The 25,862-nt window shown below is 42.1% G+C and overlaps 1 protein-coding gene across 3 annotated transcripts in view; it reads right to left on the bottom strand.

Moving 5' to 3' along the window:
• Positions 1–25,862, bottom strand: part of LOC146004565 (putative E3 ubiquitin-protein ligase RNF144A) — a 200,152-nt gene that overhangs the window by 40,050 nt on the left and 134,240 nt on the right. The window contains exon 1 of one of the 3 annotated variants that reach the window (XM_083143432.1): positions 1,479–1,694. The exons of the other annotated variants lie outside the window; for them this stretch is intronic. The gene's annotated coding sequence lies outside the window, so the exon portion shown is untranslated. Of the gene's footprint in view, positions 1–1,478; positions 1,695–25,862 lie in introns of those variants that run through there. 3 annotated transcript variants of the gene reach the window in all.

A 25,862-nucleotide genomic window follows, 5' to 3' on the forward strand; every position in this document is an offset into this window, starting at 1 on the left:
AGACCCATTCCCAGGCCAGGATTCGAACCCGGGATCGAAAAGTGAAATGAATCGGATGCACTAAACATTGATTTTTATGGATACTAATTTGTTGTCTTCAATATACCGTATAGGCTAGGGTATGAACTTATCATAACAGAAAATACACCATGTGATGATAAGGCTCGGGTGGTCCATTGGCATGCGAATGGGCGATTTTTTTAAAATTTTCCTCTTCATTCGACAAACCTCTTGGATATTTCAAAATATGAAACATTTCATACGCTTAGAATTCCTTCTAGAGCATTGACGTGAATTTCCGTGTAGTTTTCTTTCACTGTTGTCTAGATATTATCAATAGTTTAATAGACTTACGTAATCATGCCAAAAAAGGGGGAATGTATATTTGTATTTAATTCATCAAGAAGTTTCCTTGAGGAGGTGGGAAGGTACAATTAGCGTTAAAATGACCATAAATTTGGGACTTTCGTTAAAAGCTTTAGGGGGCATAGGGTAACGTTAGGAGAATGTTCGGCGTGTGTAAGTAAATCAAACAGTCGTGTCGATTATACACTTGCAACGTCAAAATACTCGAGTGTAAATTCTGTGTATGCGTAACCTTGTTGAATTATATGTAAACAGGATCTCGCTGCCAGATTAAGAAGGAAAAAAGTGTAGAAAAATCATGGACCATGGCAAGGGTGGTAGTAAAAAAAAACTGCCATGGCTCACAGTACTGAAAATACCCCTTTTCGGAGTGCAGCGTCCCTGACAAAAATAACCACACGACTTTGTTGGTATCTCCCTCTCTCTTTTTCTCCGGAAGTCATGCACTGATCACGTGAACACATCACACAACCCAGGTGTTTTTTTTTCCTCCACTGATGAACCCGACACAAGCTTCGTGCCTTAGCAACAATGCTGTATACTTCAAAAACATTGAATCCCCTTTGCAATGCAGAGTTAAATTACGAATTTAAACACTACTTCGACACGTCAATGTAATGCTTCGCTTTTCGTGCAAGGCGCAGCAGGGGGGAGTTTATGTAACGCTGCATAGCAAAAGCTCAAATACTTCACTGCTTCTCGGGTACGTAAACAATACCTGAGCATAGTTTCGACATGCTAGGGATACATGCCACACACTAATAGCTGCAAGAATGGTGCTTTTACTTCAAAGCTTTTAAGCTGACTTGTGGCCTACTTTCAAAAGCCAGCAGCTCCGCTGTTACGGTTTAGTGAAAAGTTGCACGCTCACCAGAATATTCACTGGATGTTTTGATATATTTGAATACAACTGGTGTTAATAAATTTCTGTACGTATTCAGGAACAACAAAGAAAGACTGTCATACTCACAAGGATAGGTTGTTTTCCCGAAAAAAAAAAACTGGCTTTGTTGCTGGTCAATAACTTTTGCTGGGCATATAAAGAAACAAAACAAGCTTTACTGCACCAAGAATATTACTTCCTAGTAAGAACACTCAAAAAATGCACTAACCGAGTTCTGAACTCCTCGCCGGCAGCTTTTCCTTTGTGCAGAACACAACAGTCATAAACACGATATTATAACTTATATGCAATCACTCGATAACCACACAGACACCTTTCAGCACCACAATTCACTCGATACGCAGACTAAACAACACTACTTCGTTCTAGGATCACTACTGCACAGATTCTTCCAACTGACTGGCGCTCAGCACACGGCGAAACTCGCTTACCCTTCTTTGTGGATGACCTCCACGAACTGCAGCGTTGCCAAGTCCTCTGCTGGTGTTGGTCCAATGAGCGGCGAAGGTTGTAGTCCCCGCCTTCTCTGCTATTCAGTGCTAGCAGTAAACCTTCGGAAACACGTGTATTTGTTTTAGATTCTCACATTTATTTATATGCCTACGAATACTGCGTGCATAAATAATCCTAGACGGTTCAGAATTTTAGCACATGATTTACTTTCGGAAGAACAAAGGCAGTCACGGTATGTTCTACATGGAACAACAACACGTCCTTTGTACTTTCAGTGAATTTTGCAATCAAACTATCTGTACGTGTATTCTGAAGACTATTATTATACGTACGCATGGACGTCCGCAGGATTTTTTTCCAGGGAGGGGCAAGGAAGGTATTTTTTTTCCAGGGGGGGCAAACGAAGGCAAATTTTCCCCCAAAATAGTGTTGTTCCCTAAAAAACATTGCTTAAATTTGAATTTATGGTGTTCATGCAATAATTAACACATATTATTGTGGCTAAAATGAAATGATATGTGTGAAATACATATTTTTTGGTTGACTTTCATTTTCCAGGGGGGCACGGCCTCCCTTGCCCCCCCTTCCGGACGCCCATGTACGTGCGTATGTATGTATCATATTGACAGAGCGTATGACTCTGGCAGTGGCGTAGGAACGGTGGTGGTGGGTTGCAGGGCATAGGCGGAGTTCTTGAGGGGCCAGGGAGGCCTGCCCCCCAACTTAAACCAAAGATAAAAAATAACACATGATTAAGTTCAGTTACTACATTTTTGTTATGAAGCCATACGTTTGGCATGTTGGCATCTGCGGTAATTGCGCCGCAAAGCGGGTCTTAGACGATTTGATTGATGTGTACAGTTTGAAGGAAGAGAAACGTAAAATCACTTTGTGTTGAGTCAACAGTTACTGCTGGGGCATCAAAAGAACTTTTCAATTTAATTTTTCTAAAAATTCTGAAGCTTACTATTCGCGATTAAAATTAACCGATATGCCATCTGGTGGGATTTCCAGGAAGTAGTCTAAGTAGGATACGTTGTGTTGAAGTCGTTTAAAGCATGGGGAATATGCGAGAGAGTAAGGTCTACTGTTAAGGGCTTTTTTTTTTTTTTTTTGCTCTAAGTCGTTTTATGGGTCAGAACAAATTAAAAGTTTTCATGTGTTTCCACCCTTTGGAATCAACAAAATGAACTTTGTTAATAGATCAGGGAAAACGTAATTGACAGAAGATTGGTGTGGGCGATATAACACTGTAATTCGGCAAGGAAATTACGAAGAATGCACGAGTCTGCTTACTTTATTTTTCGAGAGATAAATATATATTACCATGAAAGTAAAGTTTTAAAGTGTACTTTGTAAACAAAGCTTTTTTTCCTCGAAAAATCATGAAGCGTCTTACCCAATGCGTCCATGCATTACCGGTATTACGTAGGTGTGAAATTTGAAACAAGTGCTAGTCGATTAAGAGAGAAGACGAAAATACGCGTAGTTTGAGAATGAATTAATATCAAATGTAACCAGAAAAAAAGGTGGACATGCTAATGTTACTGTTTCATTCAGTACGATGTCCTTTTTCAGTGCGTATAGCGTGGTCATGAAATCGTGAATATTATTATTAAACCAGCCTTTCTCTTTCGAGAAAGAACTGCAACGATATGTTTGCAATTTTCTCCTGTCCCAGCTTTTCAAGTACAGGCCAATTTTAATTCCTTTATTTTCAAATAATTTCCGAGAACCCCAGTTACAACATGACGTGCAGATGATACAGCACTGCTTTGGACAACCAGTGCGTATACATAGTTTCGTCTGCATTTTCCGTGTTATTTTTGCCTATCATAATTAAATGCTTCGTTCTTAGTACAGCTTCACGTTTGTTACAGTACTTGGAATTCACATCGCATTCGCAATATTTAAAAATAATGCGTAATTTAAACGTTTTCTACCATACCAGTCATGACAACACGCTGCTATTTTGTACTACTGCTGAATGTAAACAAAGATTTATCCTACTTAGAGCGGCCATATTGGAAGCGACACTAGCGCTCAGGTGGTAATTTTAATCGCGAATTGTACCGTAACTTTTTAAAAGTAATACGAGTATTGTATCAATAAAAATTTAATGAAATGCAAAATGCAATAATCGTATAGTTTTGCTTTTTAAAACTGACAACCAATATACTAATTAATATTTGTTTACTTAAGCGAGGAGGGCCTCCCCCATGGCGCAGTGGTAGCGTCATTGCCTTGTAATCAAGGGGTCCCGGGATCGATACCCGGTGGAGGCACAAGTGGTTCGGATCCCACTTTAAACTGTAGGTCCAGTCCCGATTAGCCTTACTGTGCATAAAGTGGACTTAAAACACCAACTCAAACCAAACCAAACTTAAGCGAGGAAATTTGATATTTTCAAATCTTAAAGGCCTAAAACTAAGTGTTTTTAAGTTGTAGTTTTTTTTTCAATTTCCAGGGGTAGGCCTCCGGAATCCTTATAAACTAGATGTTCAATAATCCTCGGGTACATCATATGCTTCTCCCAGAGTCTGACCCCCCAAAAGCAACAGCTCAAACTCCGCCCATGTTACAGGGGTACATTTTAATCCCCAATTTTGGAAGGGAGTACAATTCTACTCTGCGACGCTAATTTCATCTGTGCTCTTGAATTTTTCTTAACTTTAAACTTATCTTGTGAAAGTTGCTTTTTTTATTTGTAGTGCAACTTTAAGAAAAGTTGAGAGCTATGCGGCCTGTTCTAAAAAAAAAGATTGACCCTTGTTGTGTGAGTGTGTAAAGGTTGAACTTTGTACGCTCTGGTCCTAGGTTTCAATGCTGCCGTGGACCAATGGAGTCTAATCATCATTCATCCTCTGTTGTGATTACTCTATAAAGGCAGCCTCAGGCAAAATAGTCCACTTAATAAAGTGACTATTATTATTATTATCATCGTCGTCGTCGTAAACAGGGGCGAAGTAAGGACTGGGAAATAGCCACACGTGCGTGCTCCCAAATATAACAATAATACCAATAAAAGTATGAACAAAAGAATTATACTAGAGGGCAGAGGAGTCTCATGAACGCATGCCGTGCATTCTGCGCATGCGTCAATTGTGGGAAAAAGGACAGCTTTCTCTGCGACGACATTCATGAGCATTTCTACATTCTAATTTCTTCATATAGGAGAAGTATTTATTTTACACGAGAGCGCTGAACTAAGCTTATATTACATTTCTCGGATCTGAAGTGACGCATGCGTCAATTGAGAAAAAATAATTATTACTTTTTTTCACTTCAGATCCAAGAAATGTAATATAAGCTTAGTTCAGCGCTCTCGTGTAAAATAAATACTTATATGTGAAGAAATTAGAATGTAGAAACGCTCATGAATGTCGTCGCAGAGCAAGCTGTCCTTTTTCCCACAATTGACGCATGCGCAGCATGAACCGCATTCGTTCACGAGACGCCTCTGCTACAGGGTGATTATATTCCGTACTATCAGATATATATATCGTTTTGGGAAAACAGGAGAATGATAAAACAGAGCGAAACGAAATGCACGCTGGGTTCAGAACCAGGTGGATACGGGTTTATCAAGTCTGACACGTGGAATTCTTAGCGGTGGCCTCAGGTTCGAGTCTCGGACAGTTTGTCCAAGTTTATTTTAGGTGTATTTGATGCTCAGATAATCTAAGCGGGACTAGACCTACAGTGGAATCGGAACTCCTGTCAAAAATGCTGAACCCAGGACCTCGTGGTTACAAGGCAACAACGTTACCATGACGTCACCAGCTTCAAGTCTCGGCCAAAATTGGCGTTTCGTCGTCGTTCTTATTCCGCCTGTTCCATCCTCAACGTTGACCTAAACAAGAAAGGAAACAGAGTGAAATTAAATACCTTTGCCCGATCAGGACACCCCACCCCCACTTTTTTCAGTCGTGACACGCAATTAATACTTTCCAGGAAGTCCGATGGAGCCTGACCACACCTCTAACCGTGTTAAGCAGGAAATTGCTGGAATCCAATTTCAAGCAGCGATCATCGAAACCGCTGAGGATAATCCGCCTCGCCTAGACGTCCGATCTCGCCTCAAACTAGTAGGTCAAACCCATCCCACCTGTCCACATTCTCATTCTAGGTATCGAATGCTTTCCGCTCTTGGAGCTCAATATCTTTCCCCTTTTCGCATTCTGGTTATTTTTAACCTTGTATATCCTGCTGGAATGCTGGTGGAACATATGAAATGGTGAAACTGTCTGACTTCTGACTGTATTCTTAATATTACTTCAAGAGAGTGAGCACAAGAGAGAAAGGCTCCTCCTCCTTCTCGGTCTCTCTCTCGGTGGGGAGAGAGAGAGAGAGAGAAGAGTTAATTAGAGATAGAAGGAACAGAGAGAGCAAGAGAGAGAGAGAATGGAATGAAGACAAAGAGAGAGGGGGTTAGAGAAAGAAAGAATGGAAGAGTGAGAAAAAGAGATTCGTCCCCCTCCTCTCTCTCTCTCTCTTTCTCCAACTAGCGTGAAAAGGTAAAAGGTAAAGTGCTCCCCTGGGCTTAGCACCACGCATTAAGGCGTATAGGGGGTGTGGGTGTAACGCCCCACAGTGCAATTCATGTTAACTGCAACAACAATTAGCATGGGAAAGAAACAACAAGATTTTGGAAACCGGTTAAAAGTTCTAAATGTTGGGAGAAAGAAAAACATTGATATTGTCAAGAAAAATTACATGGAATGCTTTAACGTCGACTATTCATGAGAAGTCTGTCTCAGGGCTGTGGTGTTTCCTCACTATTTTAAATTTCTAATCTTGTTAAAAAATTGTTTCATTTCCTGACCCGTTCGTGGTCCCAGGGTTTCCCCCACGTTAGAAAAGTTCCCGGATGTGAACCGGCTGGGGATCGAACCCGGGACCTTTAGCATGGTAGTCAGACGCGTTACCGACTGAGCCACCGCAGCCTCTAACTAGGGTAGAAATGCAAATTTTCTGGCCTTTTTGGGAGCGTAAGGGACGACCTTCTGGTAAGGCATCAAAAAGTCAACCTCACTTCCACGTAGTAGCTCCGGTTTCTCCAAATTTCCGGAGGGGCTGCAGCCCAATCAGCTCCCCCTCCCTGCGTACGCCAGTGGTCTAAACCTGACTGTCTTGCACAATACAGGCAGAGCGACAAGAGGTGGGCCAGAGTGACCACCCTGCTGGTTCACCCCGTCAAAAATAATAGGCATATTTCGTGATAAAATAAATTTAAAAAACATACTGATAGATATGATGGGAAACCTTTGAAGATTGCAGTCCAATATCTCTAGTTTATAAGCCTATACCATCAAGATCTGCAGTCATATTTCTCATTAACACATTATCATGTTAATTAGATTATAATTATTAATTATTAATATATTATGTCGTGAAACGTAATCCAAATTTGGCATATTACTTCCTTACTATACGCACAATGTTTATATACATATGTGTAATTCACACACATGCATATGTAGCGGTAGCTCAGTCGTTGTCGACGCCAGGGGTCCCTGGTTCGAATCCCGGCTCGGACATTGATGTTTGTGTTCGTCTGTTCAGATGAAAAAAATGAAAATTGAAATTGACATTTATGAATTTAATGTGTGGGGAAGGCTGCCGCGTAGGAGTCTTTCTTAAAAAAAAAAAAGTCGTTAGGGCGTCTGAAGTATCATGCGAGAGACTGGGGTTCTATCCCCAGTGGAGGAGAACCGGGATTTTTTCCACCTGTTCAAGCGGCTCCGGCGCCCACTCAGCGTCGTATAAAGTGGGTACCAGGAGCTGATCACATCACCCTCACCTTCGGCCGTGATCAAGAAAGTGTGGGGCCCTAACTCCACACCCCTTATACACCTTCATGGCGTGGTGATAAGCACAGGGGAGCACTTTACTTTTTTTTTACACATATGTGTATGTATAAATACACATACATACTTCAACTTGAAATTCTTCCCAGCGTTTCCTGCACATGATACAGAGTGTCCCACTCGTAAGGGGTCCCCGATGTTCTCACGTAACTCGTAACTCTTGTACACACACACACACACCTTAAAGGTAGTGTGTACAGTGGGATCCATGAGTATTACCGTGCAAATTGTCCATCACCATGTTCGTGCACTTTATTTGACCCACTAAGAGCTTCAAGAATTAAAAGAAAACTCAAAACAAGCTGTTGGCAACTTCTGCACCAGCGTACATAAATATCCATCACTTAAAAACAGACAGGATGTAAGAGAAAAATTAATGAAAATAGTAATGGACAATTTGCACGGTAATACTCATGGATCCCACTGTACAAGAACAAACCACGTACCATCGACGAGTTACGTGAGAACATCCGCCGTGAAATCCAGGCAGTCACGCCGATAGTCTGGCAGCAACATTCACGAACATGCAGCGCCGCCGTGTTGAACTGTGTATACAGGTGGGTGGGGGGGAGGTCACTTCCAGCACTTCTTGTAATGTACCTTCATTTCTCAATCATAAAGGTATGTCATGTACAAATTTGGTTTCATATCCTCTTTTATTAAGATTTTTATAACACTTTTTCCGGGGCCCCTTACGAGTGAAACACCCTGTATAACAGCTCTCCCAAAATTAAATTCTGGGTACGCCACTGTCACAACCGCCTCGAAGAACAACAATCTAGACATTAGCAACACAGTCAAGCGCTGAGTTTCGTGTCCGGGATATATTCGCTGACCTCAGTGAGTATTCCATTGCTTATTGTATGCTAATGCTGCAGGCAGGTGGGATTTCTCACTGCACAGTACTGTTGCAACTTCTTTGTGAACGCTTTGCTGAACTTACATCACTTCTTCAACTCTACAGCAGTCATGGGTAGGAAATTTCCATCGGCCGAGGGAAACGTAGGTTGAGTGAAAAGAAAGGTGGGAAGGATTTTTCTAAAAAGTTATGGAAAACGTAGGCTAAAAACACCTGGTTATCCATAGAATTTTGTGGTGCTGCTACGAGTCTCTTTTTCTATTAATATTTTTATCATTCATTCCTTCTTCACCTTCTTTTCATTCTTTCTATCTTTAGCTCTCTCTTTCTCGATCTCTTCCTTCTTCTGTCTATATTTCTTTCTCTGTCCCTGTCTGTCTTTCTGCCTTCTCTCGCTCTAGTCCCTCCATTTCTTTCCCTTTCTTTTGCCCTCTGTTCCTCTCTTCCTCTTCTATTTATTTTTCTTTCTCTCGCCCTCTATTTGTCTCTCTTCCTTTTATTTCCTTTCCTTTTCTCGCCCTCTGTTTCTTTCTCTTTTTCTTCTATTTATTTTTCTTTCTTTCGCCCTCTATTTTCCTCTCCATTCCTTTTATTTCTTTCTCTTTCTTTCGTCCTCTGCTTCTCTTTCTCATTCCTTCATTCTTCCGCTGGTTCTCTTCATTTCTCTCTCTTTCTCACTATGTACAGGGTGCACCAAAAGTCCCATTCCCCTCTTTTGAATTGTAGACAAACCTGCAAAATGTTATTTTAACAGCATGCGTATGATGAGAGGATGGTGTACACACAAATTCGAAAGAAACGCCCTCCCTTACGGTTATGCAACCCGTAATTTTATATCATCTAGTTTCGCCTGGTAGAGTAGTTCCCGAGAAGAGCAGTGTTTCCAAACCTATAACTGTAGTGTTTCCAACCCTGTATTGGTAGGTTGGTTGTTGATTTGTTGTTTTAAGTCCACAATACACAGTATGACTAATCGGGACTGGACCTACAGTTTAAAGTGGGATCCGAACCCCTTTGTGCCTCCACCGGGACTCCTTGAATACAAGGCGACGACGATACCATTGCGCCATCCAAGCCTGTATTGCTTCGTAGGAGACGAAACCTTCACGTAAACTTCTTCATTCGTGAGTTACATTTAGTTTACAGACTCACATTACAGGACACTCTTTTCCTGTATTGCATGTGTTCTGGAGAATTTATTTTTCCTTCTGCGGAGAAAATTCTGTTATTATTTTACATCTTATTTTTCGCAGCTTCTCTACCATTTATTGGCTAATCGCAACATTGAGGATGAATGATGACTCGATGAAATTGATAAGAGGACAGTCATAAAGAAACCATGGGGGCTAGATTCATATTATTATTATTACTAGTATTATCTTTCTTTTTTTACTTTACTTTTGGTTAATCGCAACGATGAGGATAAGTGTATGATAAAATGCATGAAGGAACACTCATAAACAATCATACCCAGGCCGGGACTCCAACCCGGGAATTTCGGCAGCGAGATCAAAAGCCGATGGCTTACCACGCTCGGGCACAGAGGCGGCCAATTATTATTAGTGATATTGTCTTAAGTAGTGTATTTTTCCACCATATTCTTTCATACAATCATGCAACTGATGAAAATTAAAATGTTAAAATACCTGCCTACGTTTTTTTTTAAGCTTGCAATATAAACCCCTACTGCACGAAGCCAAATTGTGGGAATACGAAACAGAACCAAGTTAACATATCTTGACCGTGGAAAGTGTTAATACAAAATCTAGAAAAGAGCCATTTAACAGTTGCCTGATTGCTTTTCCATTTGTTGTATGGGAAGAATTGTCTGAAATGTGTGTGTAGTGGCAGGCAAAGGAGAATACAAAGATCGAATAGAGAGGCAACACTGTCACTGTTCTGCACTGCACAGACAACGCGTCTCGTCGAGTGGGCGGGGCACTGTGGGTGCGAGCGAGCTGCTGTTGCTTCTGCAAAAAAGAACACTGACAGACAACTGAATGACGCTCCGCTTAAAATCTAGTCAATCGAGAAAGTGAATTGAAATATAAACGCCAGAATTTGGTCTAAGCCTATAATGGTTACTCGCAATAAGAGCTGATCAATTTTTACATGTGGAATTCCGTAATGAAGGAGGCAACAGGCCGCACTCCACACCTTTAGCCTGGTAACACTAATAAATCATCTCATTATATGCGTTAGGTTATGCTGATAGTCATGTTTAATATATTACCTTCAAACATAAACAATATCATGGACTCACTCAGAGGCAGAATTCAATTTTACGCTTTACTTTCCTGAAGATATTTTAGCAATATAATCATTCCGCTCCATTTTCGTATTCTCAATTGAACTCGCACTATTTTTTCCAGAAGTTGAGTCCCACCTCCCTTCTCCCACCTTAAAAATTCTTGGGTGAGAGGCTAAAAACTATACTAAAACTGAATTACAGACAATACTTTACGACTCAAAGTGACGTGACCTAGAACGTAGTGAAAAATCACTGGTGCAAAATTCTACGTAATGATGATAAAATGAAGGTAGGAAAATGGATGTGCTAGAAAGTTTTACATACATACACACACATAGTTAGTTCCGTGTAGAAGACATTTCTTCACATTTTTCTCACCTTAGCTTCCTTCAATTCACGAAACTGTAAAGCCATGAACTCGTTAACCCCCTATAATCACGGAGTCCCAGGTTCGATTCCTGGTGGAGACACAACTGCCTAGTGGTTCGGATCTCACTTTCAACTGTAGGTCCCACTTCGGGCAGCCTTTCTGAGCATGAAATGGAATTAAAACACGGTAACCCATCACAACACACGCGCAGAGGGCGTTGAACGTCATGACTGACAATTATTACATACATCGAACTTTCAGCGAAGCTGGAATAAGGTCTATTTGCCATGCCAAATAGTGTGAATTTTCAGTCTTCTATACGAAGTGCATGCAAGTTATCTAAAAAAATGCAAATGTGAGGGTGAGTCGAGCTATGTTTCATTCAATAAGATCTTCACTTCAAACATATTTTGCTTTATAGATGTCGATTTCGAATGTGCATCTAAGACTGGTTGCTTAGCGGACCGGATTTGGAGCAAAATCATGGACTGTCATAGTTCCAATCACACTACAGACATAGCAAAAATTGTTCGCCTGAAGATGAGAGAAGAGGTGATCTCTTGAAATGTCTCGAAATATATAGATAGAATATATGTTCAATCAAAAGGAAAAACAATGGATAATGTCCAATTAAGTAGAAACGTTGTTAGAACCGGTGTTCATTCACAGAGCAAAAGGGTTATTGTGACAAAATCCTGTTTCCCTGCTGGCTGCTTCGGAGAAGAGGGCTTTGTGAAGTTATCGTTTCTTGCCCAAGCGGTAGGCCTAATTGGTTGATTGACCACGAGTTCCTTCGTAGGTAAACGCGGCAACAGAGGATCACTGCCATAAAGGTGGTTCCCGCGTCGGCTGAAAGAGCTACAGGAATTTAAAAAACCATTGTCACTAACTTCAGACAAACATCTAATAATTTCCTTAGGTTTCGAAGCTGATCCGAAGGGACAACAAATACCAAAAAAACGTCATGAATTAAATGATCGATTGGTCCGTCCTTCCGTTGATGGATGGCAATTTATATTAACAATAATAATCGTAAGCTTATCATTCAAGAGTCAACAATCAAAGCTAATACGCATCTATAGATCAGAAATTGCTAGTGTTAAAGTTGTTTTTGTACCTTTTGTTATTTTAAGTCGCTCTTCTGCCACTTTCGGCTAATGAGGATGAGTGACGATTAGATTAAATTGATGCCATGATACCAATACTGAAGCCGTGGCTCAAACCCGGAAATTTCGTGGTATCGGAAGTGGACCACTTAACGCGCTTGGCCACCAAAGAGAACCGGCTCTGCGGCCAAGCGGGGTTAGTGGTGGACTAACGATCCAGACACCGAATGTTTCGGGTTCGAGTCCCGCCCGGATCTTTGTCAATTTCTTAATCGTCAGAAATCCCTTCACAATCTAAGTCATACCATTTTATAAAAACTTCATTCCCCTCCCCTCCACCTCAAATTTAATACTCAATCTTCCCAACAAAATTTCTATGCCAATTTTAGACTTCCTGCTGATATTGCTCCCTCCAAAAAAGCAATCTAAGACGTAATAGTAATACACAAGACTTGGGATTCCCTGCCCCCCACCCCAAATAATTATCAATCCCGCTACCTTAAAATCTCACTAACTTCATTAATCGCCCACCATAATTTTCCTATCAATCTAAGGCCTAATATGTAAGAGTTGGATATCGCCCCCCCCCACCAATATTACTTATTACCCGTAACAATTCCCCTGACAATCTACAAATGACTATTTGTATAACAGCAATGGCTAATTGATGACGTAATTCAACTTGTGCCCTGTTTACTCAGTCAAATTTCCATCACACTCTGCGCCATAATGCCCCTCCCCCTGGACACCCATGATTTAGAACTGTGGCAACGTGATAGGTGTAATGTAACTAACAGTTAAGTGTTAGGAATGGGTGCATGTGTGCTGCGCATTTGAATTGCATGTGAATCAAACCTGTCAATAATGTGAATATTAATATTATAGAATATAATATAATGGTTCAGGTGTGCGAAAAAGTAACCAAGAGCACCAAGGTATCAATAAGAAAGAATTGGAAAGATAAGTTGCATATGGAGATGTGTGTAATTATTAGTTTTGTTCTGGGATGTAGCAAAGAACATCGGTTAAACAGTGCGGAGTTTCAATACTGTGTTCACCCGCCGTTGGATTCAAGCACATCATATAGTCGACGAGGCAAGGATTCCACGAGCAGAGTTTGGTCTTCTCGTTAAACTCTCCGAAACATCAAACACGTGAGCCAGTAGAGCTTCCGTTGTTCTCTGTTGTCTAGGTTCCCACTCTCTCACCATCAACGCCCAAATGTTTTCGATTGGAAGACTTCGCTGGCCAATCTACTCTTGAAAGCAGATCCGCCGCACAAGAACATGCGGACTATCTCCTCTCTTGGAAATTCCGAAGTGTAAGGCATGATGAAATGATATCGTAAAGGAACATTCGGACCGAAGGGACATGCTGCACGTGGCACGTGCCTCTTGAAAACAGCTTATCATTGGTGCATGTAGAGTTTCACGCCCATTCCGGTGCAGAAAGTTTCATTTTATTGGTTCCGTTGCAAGTGACATGCTCAAGGCATAGATACGAGTAAAACTGCTGCAGGATCTCGAACGAAGCACCCACCGGGGCTCGAATTAAAGCCAAAGCATGGTGGCAAAGGCAACCGTGAAGTTACTGCATCTGAGATTTACGTCAAGCAGGGCCTGTGTGGTGTGTGCAAAGAAACTCACGCTTGCTTTAGGAAATAAGGATACTATTGAATCAATGCAATATAAAAGAGTATATACCGTAAAATATACATTATTATTGACTCATGCATTCCATTAAAAAAATGCATTGTCTTCTCGCACATTTCTGCCCGCAATGAATATAAGTGTATAATCTATTAAATTAAGCAGGTGCATGCAGATTTAAAAATATTGATAAGATGATTCAATTGAATTGAATTGAATTGTTGTTTTTTAAGTCCACTTGTGCACAGAAAGGCTAATTGGGACTGGACCTACAGTTTATAGTTGGTTCCGAACCACTATGTTCCTCCACCGGGTATCGAACCCGGGACCCCTTGATTAAAGGTGACGACTCTACGATTGCGCCATAGGGGAGGCCCTAGTCCTCTTACGGAGATAATTCGTTCGGAGCAATAGAAATGCCCTATCAAAACAATTGGGGAATATTACTTTCAATGTGGATATTCTTCGGAAAATATGTTTCTAACAACAGTTTACCTAAATATTGGGGACTTGGAGTGAGAGAGAGGGACGGAGTTGGAAGAGAGAGAGAGAGAGAGAGGAAAAGCACACAATTTTCTGTTCAGTGCGAACATTTGGGATTGCTTTTTCCTAGCGCACCAAAAACACAACACGTATAACCCAAATACAACCCAAACCTTCAATGGCAAAATTGTGAGTCAATCACTCAACTGGAATAAAAAGTACGGATTTAAATCTAGGCCAGAAGATAGTTATTGCGCTACCATGTGCCAAAAAAATCCACTTTGCCCGCGAGAATTGTCATGCCTGAGTGATATGTAGTTTACGTTAGTTGTGAGAGTTGCTTCAATTCCATTGCCTGCCAAGAATAATGATAGCGCTGAAAGCATAAAATACAGAAATGTGCATGTTTGGCGAGCTATGAGAAAAGCAGATCCTTGTGTTTTCTTTTCAAAATTTACTAAATTTATGTCAACTTTTACATATAGCCAATGGCGACAAAGGATGAATGATGCTTCAGGGAAATTGATGAAGATTGAAGAAACAACGAAAAAGAAAAACTCATTATCAGAGGCTAGGACCCAAGAACCCTGGCTACGCAGAATGTTATGATATTTAAGTATATCACGGATTGCTGCTAAATCCATTCCTAGATATTTGTAATGAATGAACCCCCGCCCCCGCTACGAGATAAAGAAAGATTATAGGATGTGAAACATTCACAATGTAATTGCATTGCTTTACATCGCTCTTGGCTGTATTCCAAATGTAGTAAGAGATCAGCGATAAGTTAGATTTTTTTCTGTGCCAAGGTATAAGTGTATTTGAGCGCAAGGGCTACCTATTTCATCATTTATAAAGAGTTAACTTCGTCGTTACACTAGCACCAGGCACAAATGCATCAATTTCTATTTCGGTTATTTTACATCACTCTTCTGCCTCTTGAGTTAATCGCGATAATACGGATGAATTATCAATTTATAAAATTGTGACGGGACAAACTCAGTGATACATTCATGCCTGACGAGAGTTCGCATCTGGAACATATGACCTCGCTTCGCTAGAAAGGCTGGCAGAAATGTATCGGAAAAGTGTAGGAGCACAACGAACCGGTTTCACCCAGCACAGACAATGAAATCATTTACAGCGACTCGCTGTGGCAGTGTTGCTCGTCACCCCCTCCCCCTCACTCGCAGATAGCACTCAGCAACCACATGCTGATGGAAGAGTGGAACCACAAGCAAAACAACCTGCACAGACCCACGACTCCTGTGCACCGTACTCCCGCGAGGAGGGGCGGGGGAGAGTGGACCATGCTTCCTTATGGCCCGAACTGAAGGGAAGAAGGGAGATCTGCGCGGGTACTTTTCGTCCCAAGGATTTTTTTCGTTGTGGTCGATCTATGCTTTTCGTTTCAGGCATATTCCGACTGGAAGGTTTCTGGCACCCCTCCGCCCCCCTTCCCACCATGGTTAATAAATGAGACCCTTATCGCAAGAAAAAGCTGGCATCAATTTTACACCACCATACAATAAGATTTACACGGGAAACATTTCCTAACATATTTTCTTGATTCGGACTAAGGGCAAATTAAAAATAGTCAAAGAATTAAATTACTGAAAATATGGAAAAGCGCGATACCGAAATCTGTAATGAGTGCAAAGGGAAAATCGAGAAAGGAAAAAAAATTAAGTATAAAAGTATTCGAATAACCAGAGTAAGAGAGAAAGTTATCACGGCTCGAACAATGAAAATGAAAAAAAAACGGGAATACGAATTGAAATATACGACAATCGGAAGTAGGCTGAAGGAAGCAAATTTTAATAAACGTGGAAAGAAAACATAATGAAAGGAGCGCTGGTTCGATTCGCGACGGAAGCTCATATTTGTTGTTCGAATCCCACTCTACACTGTATGTCCAGATGCATTTACACTTAAAACAAACTTCGTGGAACTTTTTCCAAATCAGATGTCGCCAAAAATTTAAAAACAAAAAGAATAACTCTGAAGGAAAAATGCCGAAAGCGTTATTGCAAAATTAAAAATAAAATCTTCACATATTCGTTCGGAAGTGGTAAAACAATAATAAAAAACTCAAGCATAAATGTTAATAACACTTGTTATTATTACCAGAGACATTCTCAAAATAAACTTCTTGTCCGTTAAAATCAAATCAAGAGGAAAGCAAGATCTCCACCCGGTCGCGTGAATCTGTGGCTAGATTCAAGAGTTGGAAACACTACGCTTCTCGCGAGCTGCTATTCCTGGCGAAACTAGATGATATAAAATTCCGGGTTGCATAACCGTAAGGGGGGGCGTTTCATTCGATTTCGAGTGTACCATTAAATCAGACCAATGACCACCATTTACTCCAGAGGATCTGTGTGCACACCGCCATTTTCATGGCACAGTATTATTCGCTTCCAGGTGCGATGAGATCGTTCGCTGCGGGACGGCGTAGGTTCGAATCCGGCTCTGGTCGGAATTTATTCGGCCTACGTATAGGGCCGGTGGCAACCCACCATCGTGAGGAAATTGGGAAGCTCCGAGTGAGTGAGCGTAACCCGGTCAAGAAGACCTACAACAACGGCTGGGGGTTCGTCGGGCTGATCACCCGTCACCCCAATACTGGTCTAAGACCTCCACGCTATAACAGGTGACGGAGGAACAGTGTGGGAGGGAGACCAGCAGTCGGTAGGTAAGCCAAGGCCCTTCAAGGGCTGTAGCGCTGTGGGTTATTATTGGATGCTAAAATAAACTAAACTAAAACTGCTACTGCTGCTACTACTACTAGTAGTAGTATTAATACGCAATTTAAAATACCGATAATGCAATAATTTTAAAAATGAACCCCTCTTTCGCAAACGTCTGCATATGCCACTGGTCTGTATCAGAATATTTTTGTGGGGAGGGAGTGTCCTCGACATCTTCGATTCGACCCCCCTAGGAAAATTTCTGGCGACGGCCATGCCACCGGGTATCGAACCTGGGATCTTCAGGGCTTCTAACCCCAACACACACACACTTATCGCATTTAGATGGCTGCTGATAAGGGATGAGCTTCCCCGGGATAAAATTCTAGCTTCGGGCCTGGGTGATTATGATGAGGTGAGTAAAGAGACAGTCACAAACCGCATTTGGACAACACAACAGAATTCCTATATATAGGAATAACCTGGCTGCATGTTCTGGCGCCAGGGCCTTGTTAGTCTGCAAAACGCAGTGTGAAAGTGAGTTTGACAATTGGGTGGCCTCCGAAAGATCTGACACCTGAGTTTAAAGTGGAATTCGAACCACTATGGGCCTCCACCGAGTATCGAACCCGGGACCCCGTCGTCACAAGGCGACGACGTTACCACTATGCCACTGGAGACATCACAGTGTTGCATAATTGCGTTGCGAGGATGTTTCATAATGACCCTCACGTAGGTCAACCGCAGCTGTTGAAGTGGGTGGTACTTGGTACTCAGAGGCAGCAATGGTTCTGCTGCGTTGCTAACGAGGCGATTGTCAAAGAGGCCTTATGAGACGTACAAATCCTCTTGTGACTCAATCAACATTGCGTTGTGTGTTGGGTAACAATTCTCTCGAGAGGACGTGTCAATGTTCCAACCTTCCGGGACACGAAGCGAAGAGGCTATTAGTCAAGAAATATAATCTCTGTAGCACTAGTTTACTTTTCTTACAGAAGCGACACGTTACGGCAGTCTCCCCACACAACTTACTTTTCACATTTACTGATTTGAGTTGTTTGGAGTTCACTTCATGCACAGATATGCTAATCGTGACTGGACCTAAAGTGGGATCCGAACCACTGTGCAATGTGCCTCCAACGGGTTTCGAACCCCGGATCCCTTGATTACAAGGCGACGACGACGTTATAATTTTTCTGATATCGACAAGTGCGGGGCCCGGGGGATACAATTTAGGGGGCTCTAGAACCAAAACTCTGAAAAAATCAGAGATCTTTGTGCGTTAGTTTGTCGTGCAAGTGTTTCATACAATCACAACATAAATGTAGGGCCCGTTCCGATAGTCGCACGAGTTTAACGCGTTAAACGAGTTATGACAACTGGCCGTTCCATAAGTGCTTCCGTGTGTTTCGTGAGGTTCATTATGCTGTCCCAAAAGTCGCATTCCGTGCGTCTCGTGCAAGAACGAGATTCACCAAACGCACGAGCCAGGAGGTTCGTTCGTTTGGTGAGAATCGTCTGCTGCCTGCAGACACCGCGGGTGCATGATCGCTTCAAACTGCACTAGTTCGGGAATTGTATTATAATTTTAACAGAGAGCGATATGAAGCAAGATGAGGGTGCCTCAACTATTCTTACAAAGTGATTAAAGTGAGTAATAGTATCCGCAGTAGAGTTTATGTCTGTCAGAAGGAAATGCCTTCCGCTGGACGCCATGCGGAATTTTTTTATAAACAAAACGCTACGCCTGCCCTTTCGTCTAGAGCATCCCATAAGTCTGTAAAATAACTGATTTCACCAGGTTCACGGGCCCTGTTACTGTCGTTCGACTCGTTCGTTTCGTTATAACTTTCGGAACGCATCCATTATTACATTTAATAAACATTATTAGCTAAGAGCAATAAGAAAGTTAAAAACCAAGAACCATGAGAGGTTAATAACAGATTTGAAATTAGTTTCTTTCCATTTCGAATGAGCCGTTGTGTGACCTTCATTATCTTTAATTACAAAACTGGGCGTGTTCGATATCAAAATATTATTTTTAACTATGTATTATGTTTAAATCATATATAATAAGAACCTCTATCATAATTCTATTTTGTTTACTTTTCATTGAATTCTGACGCTGTACTGAATTGTTTCGTACAGTGGCGTAGCAAGGGGTGGGCGAAGTGGGCCTCGCGCCTGAAGGCGTCTCGCTTTCCATGGGGTTGACACGAAAGATGTAAAAAATAGAATTGAGGAAAAAAGATGGAAAAGGCTAATTTCTGCTTCTGTTTTATCTGGGTTTAAACGTTATAATTTGAATACATACGTCAAATCAGGGAAGCGACATGCAGGCGGGTGGGCTTTAAGCCTAAGGGGCGCGAAGAAACTAAAAATTATGGTCGTACTTCTCATTTACTTATAAATTCACGGTAACTTGCTTGGTCATTTTTAACCCTTTATTCTTATCTTGAATAAAAGCACTCCCAATTTTGATACGTTACCAGTAAAGCACCTCCAACTGCCACGGAGCAAGGTGTGTGTGGATTTTAAATGCTTGCGTTGTTTTCAACTCAAGAAGGACATGGATAATATTAGCAGATCTTTCTTCCTTCATACAGCTTCAGATTTCAGCTCAGGAAAACAGATAAATACATTTTTAGGGTGAGTAAAATTATTATTTTCGTCAGTAATGTATTATTATGGAAATATGATAAATTGCTGATGTATTCATGAAAATTTTGTGTCGATTCACATTGAGATCTCAAATTTAAAGAACGGATGGGGTCTCGCGATATGTTGCTAAGCCACTGGTTTCGTATTTTCACTTCATGATTTCACTTTATCTCTTCTCTCTATATATAAAAATGTGTGTGTGTGTGTAGGTGTGTATATTTGTTTGTTCCGGCATAACTCTCGAACGCCTGGAGCAATTTCAACCAAACTTGGTACACGTATCACTTGCAATCTGGAAATAAATACTTTGGGGGTAAGACACCCCTGGCACCCCTAGGGTGGGGTGGGAAGAGGGTGACATGTAAAAATAATCGAGAACCACCGATATTAAATTCAGCACAGACAGACATCCCTGACTCTATGCAATCCGCACAACGATAGTGTTTCTCGGGTTGTCTAACATTCAGGCTGTGTTGCAAATGGAATCCACAGTTTTCGTGACACTCCCAATGCGGTTCAACTCCAAGTTCATCACCTATCGGCATGGGAGGTGGGGGTGGGGGGTGAGAGGGGGTGAAAAATAAAATGACACAAATGACCTAGATTAGTGTCGAATCCATATTTTTCGGAGTCGCTAAGCTAATTGGTGATATTCACAATCACATTTAAAATTATTTACATTTTACACTATAGTTTGAATTTATTATTTTCCTGTCTAATACAAGATTGGGATAAATAAATACCCGGGCAACGCCGGGTAATCAGCATGGGCGGAGTTTGAGCTCTTACCTTGGGAGGGGGGCAGACTCTGGAAGAAGCATATGATGTACCTGAGGGTTATTGAATTATCCCTTAGTTGATAAATGGTCCGGAGGCCTTCCCTCGGAAATTAAAAAATTAACAACTTAAAAACACTGAGTTTTAGACCTTTTAGATTTGAAAATGTTAAATTTCGTAGTTTAAGTAAACAAATATTAATTAGTATAGTGGTTGTCAGTTTTAAAAGAAGCAAAACAGTACGACTATTGTATTTCATTAAATTTTTATTACAATACTCGTATTACTTTATAAAATGTTACGGTAAGCTTCGGAAATTTTAGAAAAATTAAATTGAAAAGTTCTTTTGATGCCTCAGCAGTAACTTTTGACTCAACAAAAAGTCATTTTAGGTTTTTCTTTCTTCAAACTGTACACGTCAATCAAATCGTCTAAGACCCGCTCATGCCAAACGTCAAGATTTACGATATGGCTTCATAACAAAAATGTAGTAACTGAACTAATCATGTGTTATTTTTTTAGTCTTTTTAAGTTGGGGGGCAGCCCCCTGGCCCCTCCAGAACTCCGCCTATGGTAATCAGCTAGTATATTATAAAATGAATAGTGCACATAAACTATTTTTGACAAATATTTGAACACAATTTTTTTTGTCGAAACTATCTTCGAAGAAAAATCAAACCAGTTGCTTAATTTGAGGGTCTTATAAACTCGTAACAAAACGTACACAATTGTTTTCATCTAGCACGGGGCCCTGAGCCACCTAGTCCCCTTCTGGCCTCGATTTTCATTCGAGACGAGACCGAGACTTGCGTCGGTACCACCGTACCGGCTCGAGGTTAGTAGCCAGACCCAGAGACTGCTACAGACCTGTTAATCGTCGGTTTGCCGGAAGTCAACGCATCAGAGGTCAACAGGCAGGACAAAATGAGTAATTGTCATTAAAAATCAAGGTTCTCGACGTTCCTGGCATTCCGAATAATAAATAGGCCCATAGCCTGCAGGTCGAAACGGTTGGCCTTATGTTGCGCCTGAATGTACGTGACCAATATCTCGTAAGCTTCTTACGATCCTCCAACTTCATAACCTTTTTTTGTTGCTCCGTTTGGAAGGTAGTTGCCCCACGATGCTTCTTGGAGTTGCGAGGATTGCTTTTTTCGCAAACTTTGTCACGTAGTCGGTTCCAGAATCTTGTTTCCGAGGTAGCAAAGGACACGTGGAAAAGGAAGGAGTGAACTTGGGTCGTAATGGCGTGTGTCGCAACGCTAGAAGAACGGGTACCTGTGCCGCTAATTCTTGCAAAAGAAAAAGATGCCGCCTCGGTGAGCGATTGTGAGTAGAAAACATCGAGTGTTAGCTTTTTAGTGTTTAGAACTAAATTACAATATTTAGAACCAACTTATATATTTAGTTCTAAACACTAAGAAGCTAACAGTCAGTAAGGGTTATCCCTTGTACTCGCTTTACATAGTGTTGTAACGAGTGCACTCACGGTCCCCGAAATGACGTGTCAATCATACCCCGGCACGGGGCCAAACGTCGTTATGTGTACGGGAAACCGGTCGTGACTCACGGTCCAGTTATCAAGTTCGGTACTGAGACGGTCGTTTATTGTCATACTATTGCGAGACGGAGATTAATACCTTGGAAAGTTACACTGTTTTGTTTACCTTTGATATGTAGATTCGAACATTCATAACACACTAATAGCATAATATCCGGTACCTGAAAAACGTCAAATAACAACACTGACGAACGGTAAAAAGTGAATATATATTGTAACAACAAAAAAAATATTGCAATCAACAACTGTTTACAAAGCCTCCTCACTCTCACAACATTCACTCTATCTCTCTTTCACACACATGAGGTATTTTTACATGTGAAGTATGGATACAAATCATGGATCTCATTAACATATCATTCCTTTTAATTTTTAAACCTTTATGTGAATTTAGGGCATTTGTCTGCCAGCTCCTGTGCTCTTTTAAATTAACTTAAGTGTCAGCCCTCGGAAAGCGGTTAACTAAGACAATTGGGTCGGCGTGGTTAAATCTTTCGTTCCAATGAACGTTTGCACCCAGTCGTAAGTACGACATTATACAAGTTTCTCGGACGGGGGTAATACACATCAGCCTCTCTCGTCCAATGAGAACAACTACACAATTACATAGTGATGCAAAAACTTAATTGGCTCCAGCTGCCGGAATACACTAATCAATCGTCGGCGCGAGCAAAAGTTACCTTAAAAACCACTATGCAACAAATAATACTATTTCACGCACACGACCTTGCAATAAAAACAACTACGCTTTCCACAATTAAAAGGACTCATCAGTCAACTATTGACAAATTAAATGGCGCGACGGGGCGGTCGGTTACACAAGAAATGGAGCACACTTTGACAATTTACACTAAATATTAAAGAAATGAAATGGAGCTTCTAACGCTGAATGCAGACAATTAAATTAGAACATCTGAACATGAAATAACCCCTTTTTATAACAATACCAAAACAATTTTTAGACGCGGAAGTTAGGTTTGGGTTTTCCTGAGTAACTTTGCAAATAAGTGAGACTTCGGCGTTAACTGTACGGTGTTGATACTAACGACGCACGTTTACATGTACATGAGACCCTCTGAAGTATACTGTACCAGACTCTGCTACACGGCGTGGTCATTCATCTCTCCTGGACGCGGGACTTGCACACGGTTCCTTTGTGGCGAAATTGTCCTCCGAGGTCGATCGCGACGAAGAATAATTGCGACGATCTGGTGTACTTGCACCTCCTTGGTACTTCGGGCGTTCCTCTTGCCACTAGCGTCGGATGTACGTGGTCACGCGCCGGTCAGGAATCTCTCCAGTGTCGGGCATCAATTGGACGTCGATCTGCAATCATCTCTCTCTGGAAACGTCCTTCGGGCTTTGGTTGGGACGTCGATCTGAAAGCGTCCTTCGGGCTTTGGGCAGTGTTTGGTTTCGGCGTCGTCTGACTGGCTTCGGCGTCGTTGCAGGCGTCAGGGGAGTCGACGGACTCCCTTCTCTATCTTCTTTAGCCCTCCATCCTTATGTAGTCCACGCTTGGCAAAAACAAATCACCGCGTAATCTTCACCAAAATAAGGCGCACACTGGTACCTCTCTATCGGCGATTCGCTCACGGTACGTAAGGAAACAAAGTTCACGGACACAAAACAATGATCACGCGAGAGTGTAGCGCGGAGATGCTCTCTCTGTGAAATCCGGGTAAAAACTGTGTCTGGAATCATAGTACTGCCTATATATAAGAGATTCGAATTCTTCCGTTGAACAGGACGCTCTAGTGGCTTGGCTTCTGTTTCAGAGGGATGGAAATGACCTCTCTCCATTGTCTTGAAACGCGGTCAAGTGCGCGTCGTCGATCCTTTCAGGCTAGGGCTCCAGCTGATCTTCCTGGTCATCCGTGAACATGGGTTCGAACGCCTGCTGCGACTCGAGCCCGGTAGCGGCGAAAATAATCTTTCCTTATCTCCGTGTTGGTGCAAATATGTCATGTTCTAAGCCGAAAAAGGCAGTTCCGCTGTCACTCAAGAAAAACTCGTCCCCAACTCCCGACGTCTGGCTCGGATACAAGTTTATTCACAAAATAAATCAAACCTCACACTTTCATGTTTGTGCATCAAATGAATCAATAGACAAAAAATAATTTATATCGAACTGCGTTTACATGTCACTAGATACCGTGACATCTCGCCCTCCTTCCGATCAAAAAATTCTGTAGGCGAATAAAATTTTTCACTACTCAGGGGCATGAAATTTTGACTACAAATTTTTTAACACCCTGTACAAGAAAAGTCAACCAGTTCGATAACACAAAACACATGATTTAAATGATACCTCCAATTTTCATAATAAATATGCATATTATACACTCAATAATTTACACAAAAATAGGATAAATATACCTCACATCCTTATCAGAATTCAAACCAAAGACTCGCTCGTGCTTTTATATCGCGCTAACCACTCTTGGCGCTTTTCGTCGGAGCAGTTCCACCTTTTGCATTTCTCTGCAAAAATAAGGCCCGTCGTACATGAACAACAGCTTCTAGATCTTTCCCTTCACTTGCATAGAGCGTGGAAAGTGCGTCAGGAAGGCTTCCCTAAACGCCGAGTACGAATGAAAGTGTCTTTCATTCCGATCCAGCTTGTTGTGTGTTCGATCTTGCACCCAGCCTTTCAGTACAAGCAATAGCTCTCCATCCGCCAGTCCTAACTCCCGGGCTGTTGCTTCGAATTCCTCGACGAGGGCAGACGGCGATATCCTGACGTCCCCGGAGAACTTCTTGAAGTTTTTCTCATATTCGGGCGGGAACAAAGCTCTCTCCGCGGACGGTGGTTCAGGCCGTATGTCGTCCTGGCTTGAAGTTTGGGCTTCGAACGGTCGCGGCGATGGAAGATGTAGTACCGATTCCACTTCGCTTCCTCGGTTGACACCTGTAGTCGGCCTTGCGTCACTCGCGCTTCTTGAAGGCGAAGGAACTTCAGCTGGCTGCGATGACGTCATAGCTGCCGGCTCTCGCGGTGATCCCGGAACGTCGGCTACGTTCAATTGTTGTAGTTTTTCCTCGATTCCCTTTATCTTCTCGGAATTCCCTTCCGCTGGGTTCGCTGCTCGCCGCACTTGTCGCTCGAGGGCATCGTTGCTCCGATTGCAAAGGAACTCCAGCTGTGCGCTTTGCTTGCCGATGTGTTGCAAGGCTCCTTCTCGTTCACGTACGCTCTGCGCCAGTGTTGCCGCCTTGGCTCCTTGATCCATGATGCGAGCGTCGGTCTCCTCGGTCCTGGGTTTGATTTGAGCCTCGGATTCTTGGATCGTTGGGAGGAGTTGTTGCGTCATTTCTCCTCCGGAGGCGCGAACTGTTCCTTGGAGGTGTTCTCCCATCCCTCGTACGTTGGTCTGCATCCTGGTTTCCAACCCCTGTATATTGGTCTGCGCCTCGGTCTGCAACTCCTGGCTGGTGGTTTGTACCTTGGTTCCCATTTCTTGGATGTTGATCCGCATTCTTTGCATGCTGGCCTGCATCCTGGTTTCCATTCCTTGGAGCATCTTGAGGATTATCTGGAATTGGTTGGCAACACTGCCACTTCCTACGTCATCTTGTTCCTTGCTGTGGTCGCTGTCCGCACGTGACGATGTACCCCCTTGGGCACTTGGTATCTCCCTTTCCATTTCCAACGGGCCCTTGCACTGGGGACAAACCGGTCTGGCCCCCTCGCTGTTGATTTCGAAATCAGCAAATTCCTTTCCACAAGCCTCGCAAACCATCATGACGTCACTCTTGTTCAAACAGTCTATACGACGATTTTTTAATCTCATGAAGGCCTTTCGCTAAATATCTGCTCAATCTTCTGTCGCACCTTGGAACAGTTAAGCAAACTTACGCG

The sequence above is a fragment of the Lepisma saccharinum genome, chromosome 22 (genome assembly GCF_977018435.1).
Source record: "Lepisma saccharinum chromosome 22, izLepSacc3.1, whole genome shotgun sequence".
NCBI lineage: Eukaryota > Metazoa > Arthropoda > Insecta > Zygentoma > Lepismatidae > Lepisma > Lepisma saccharinum.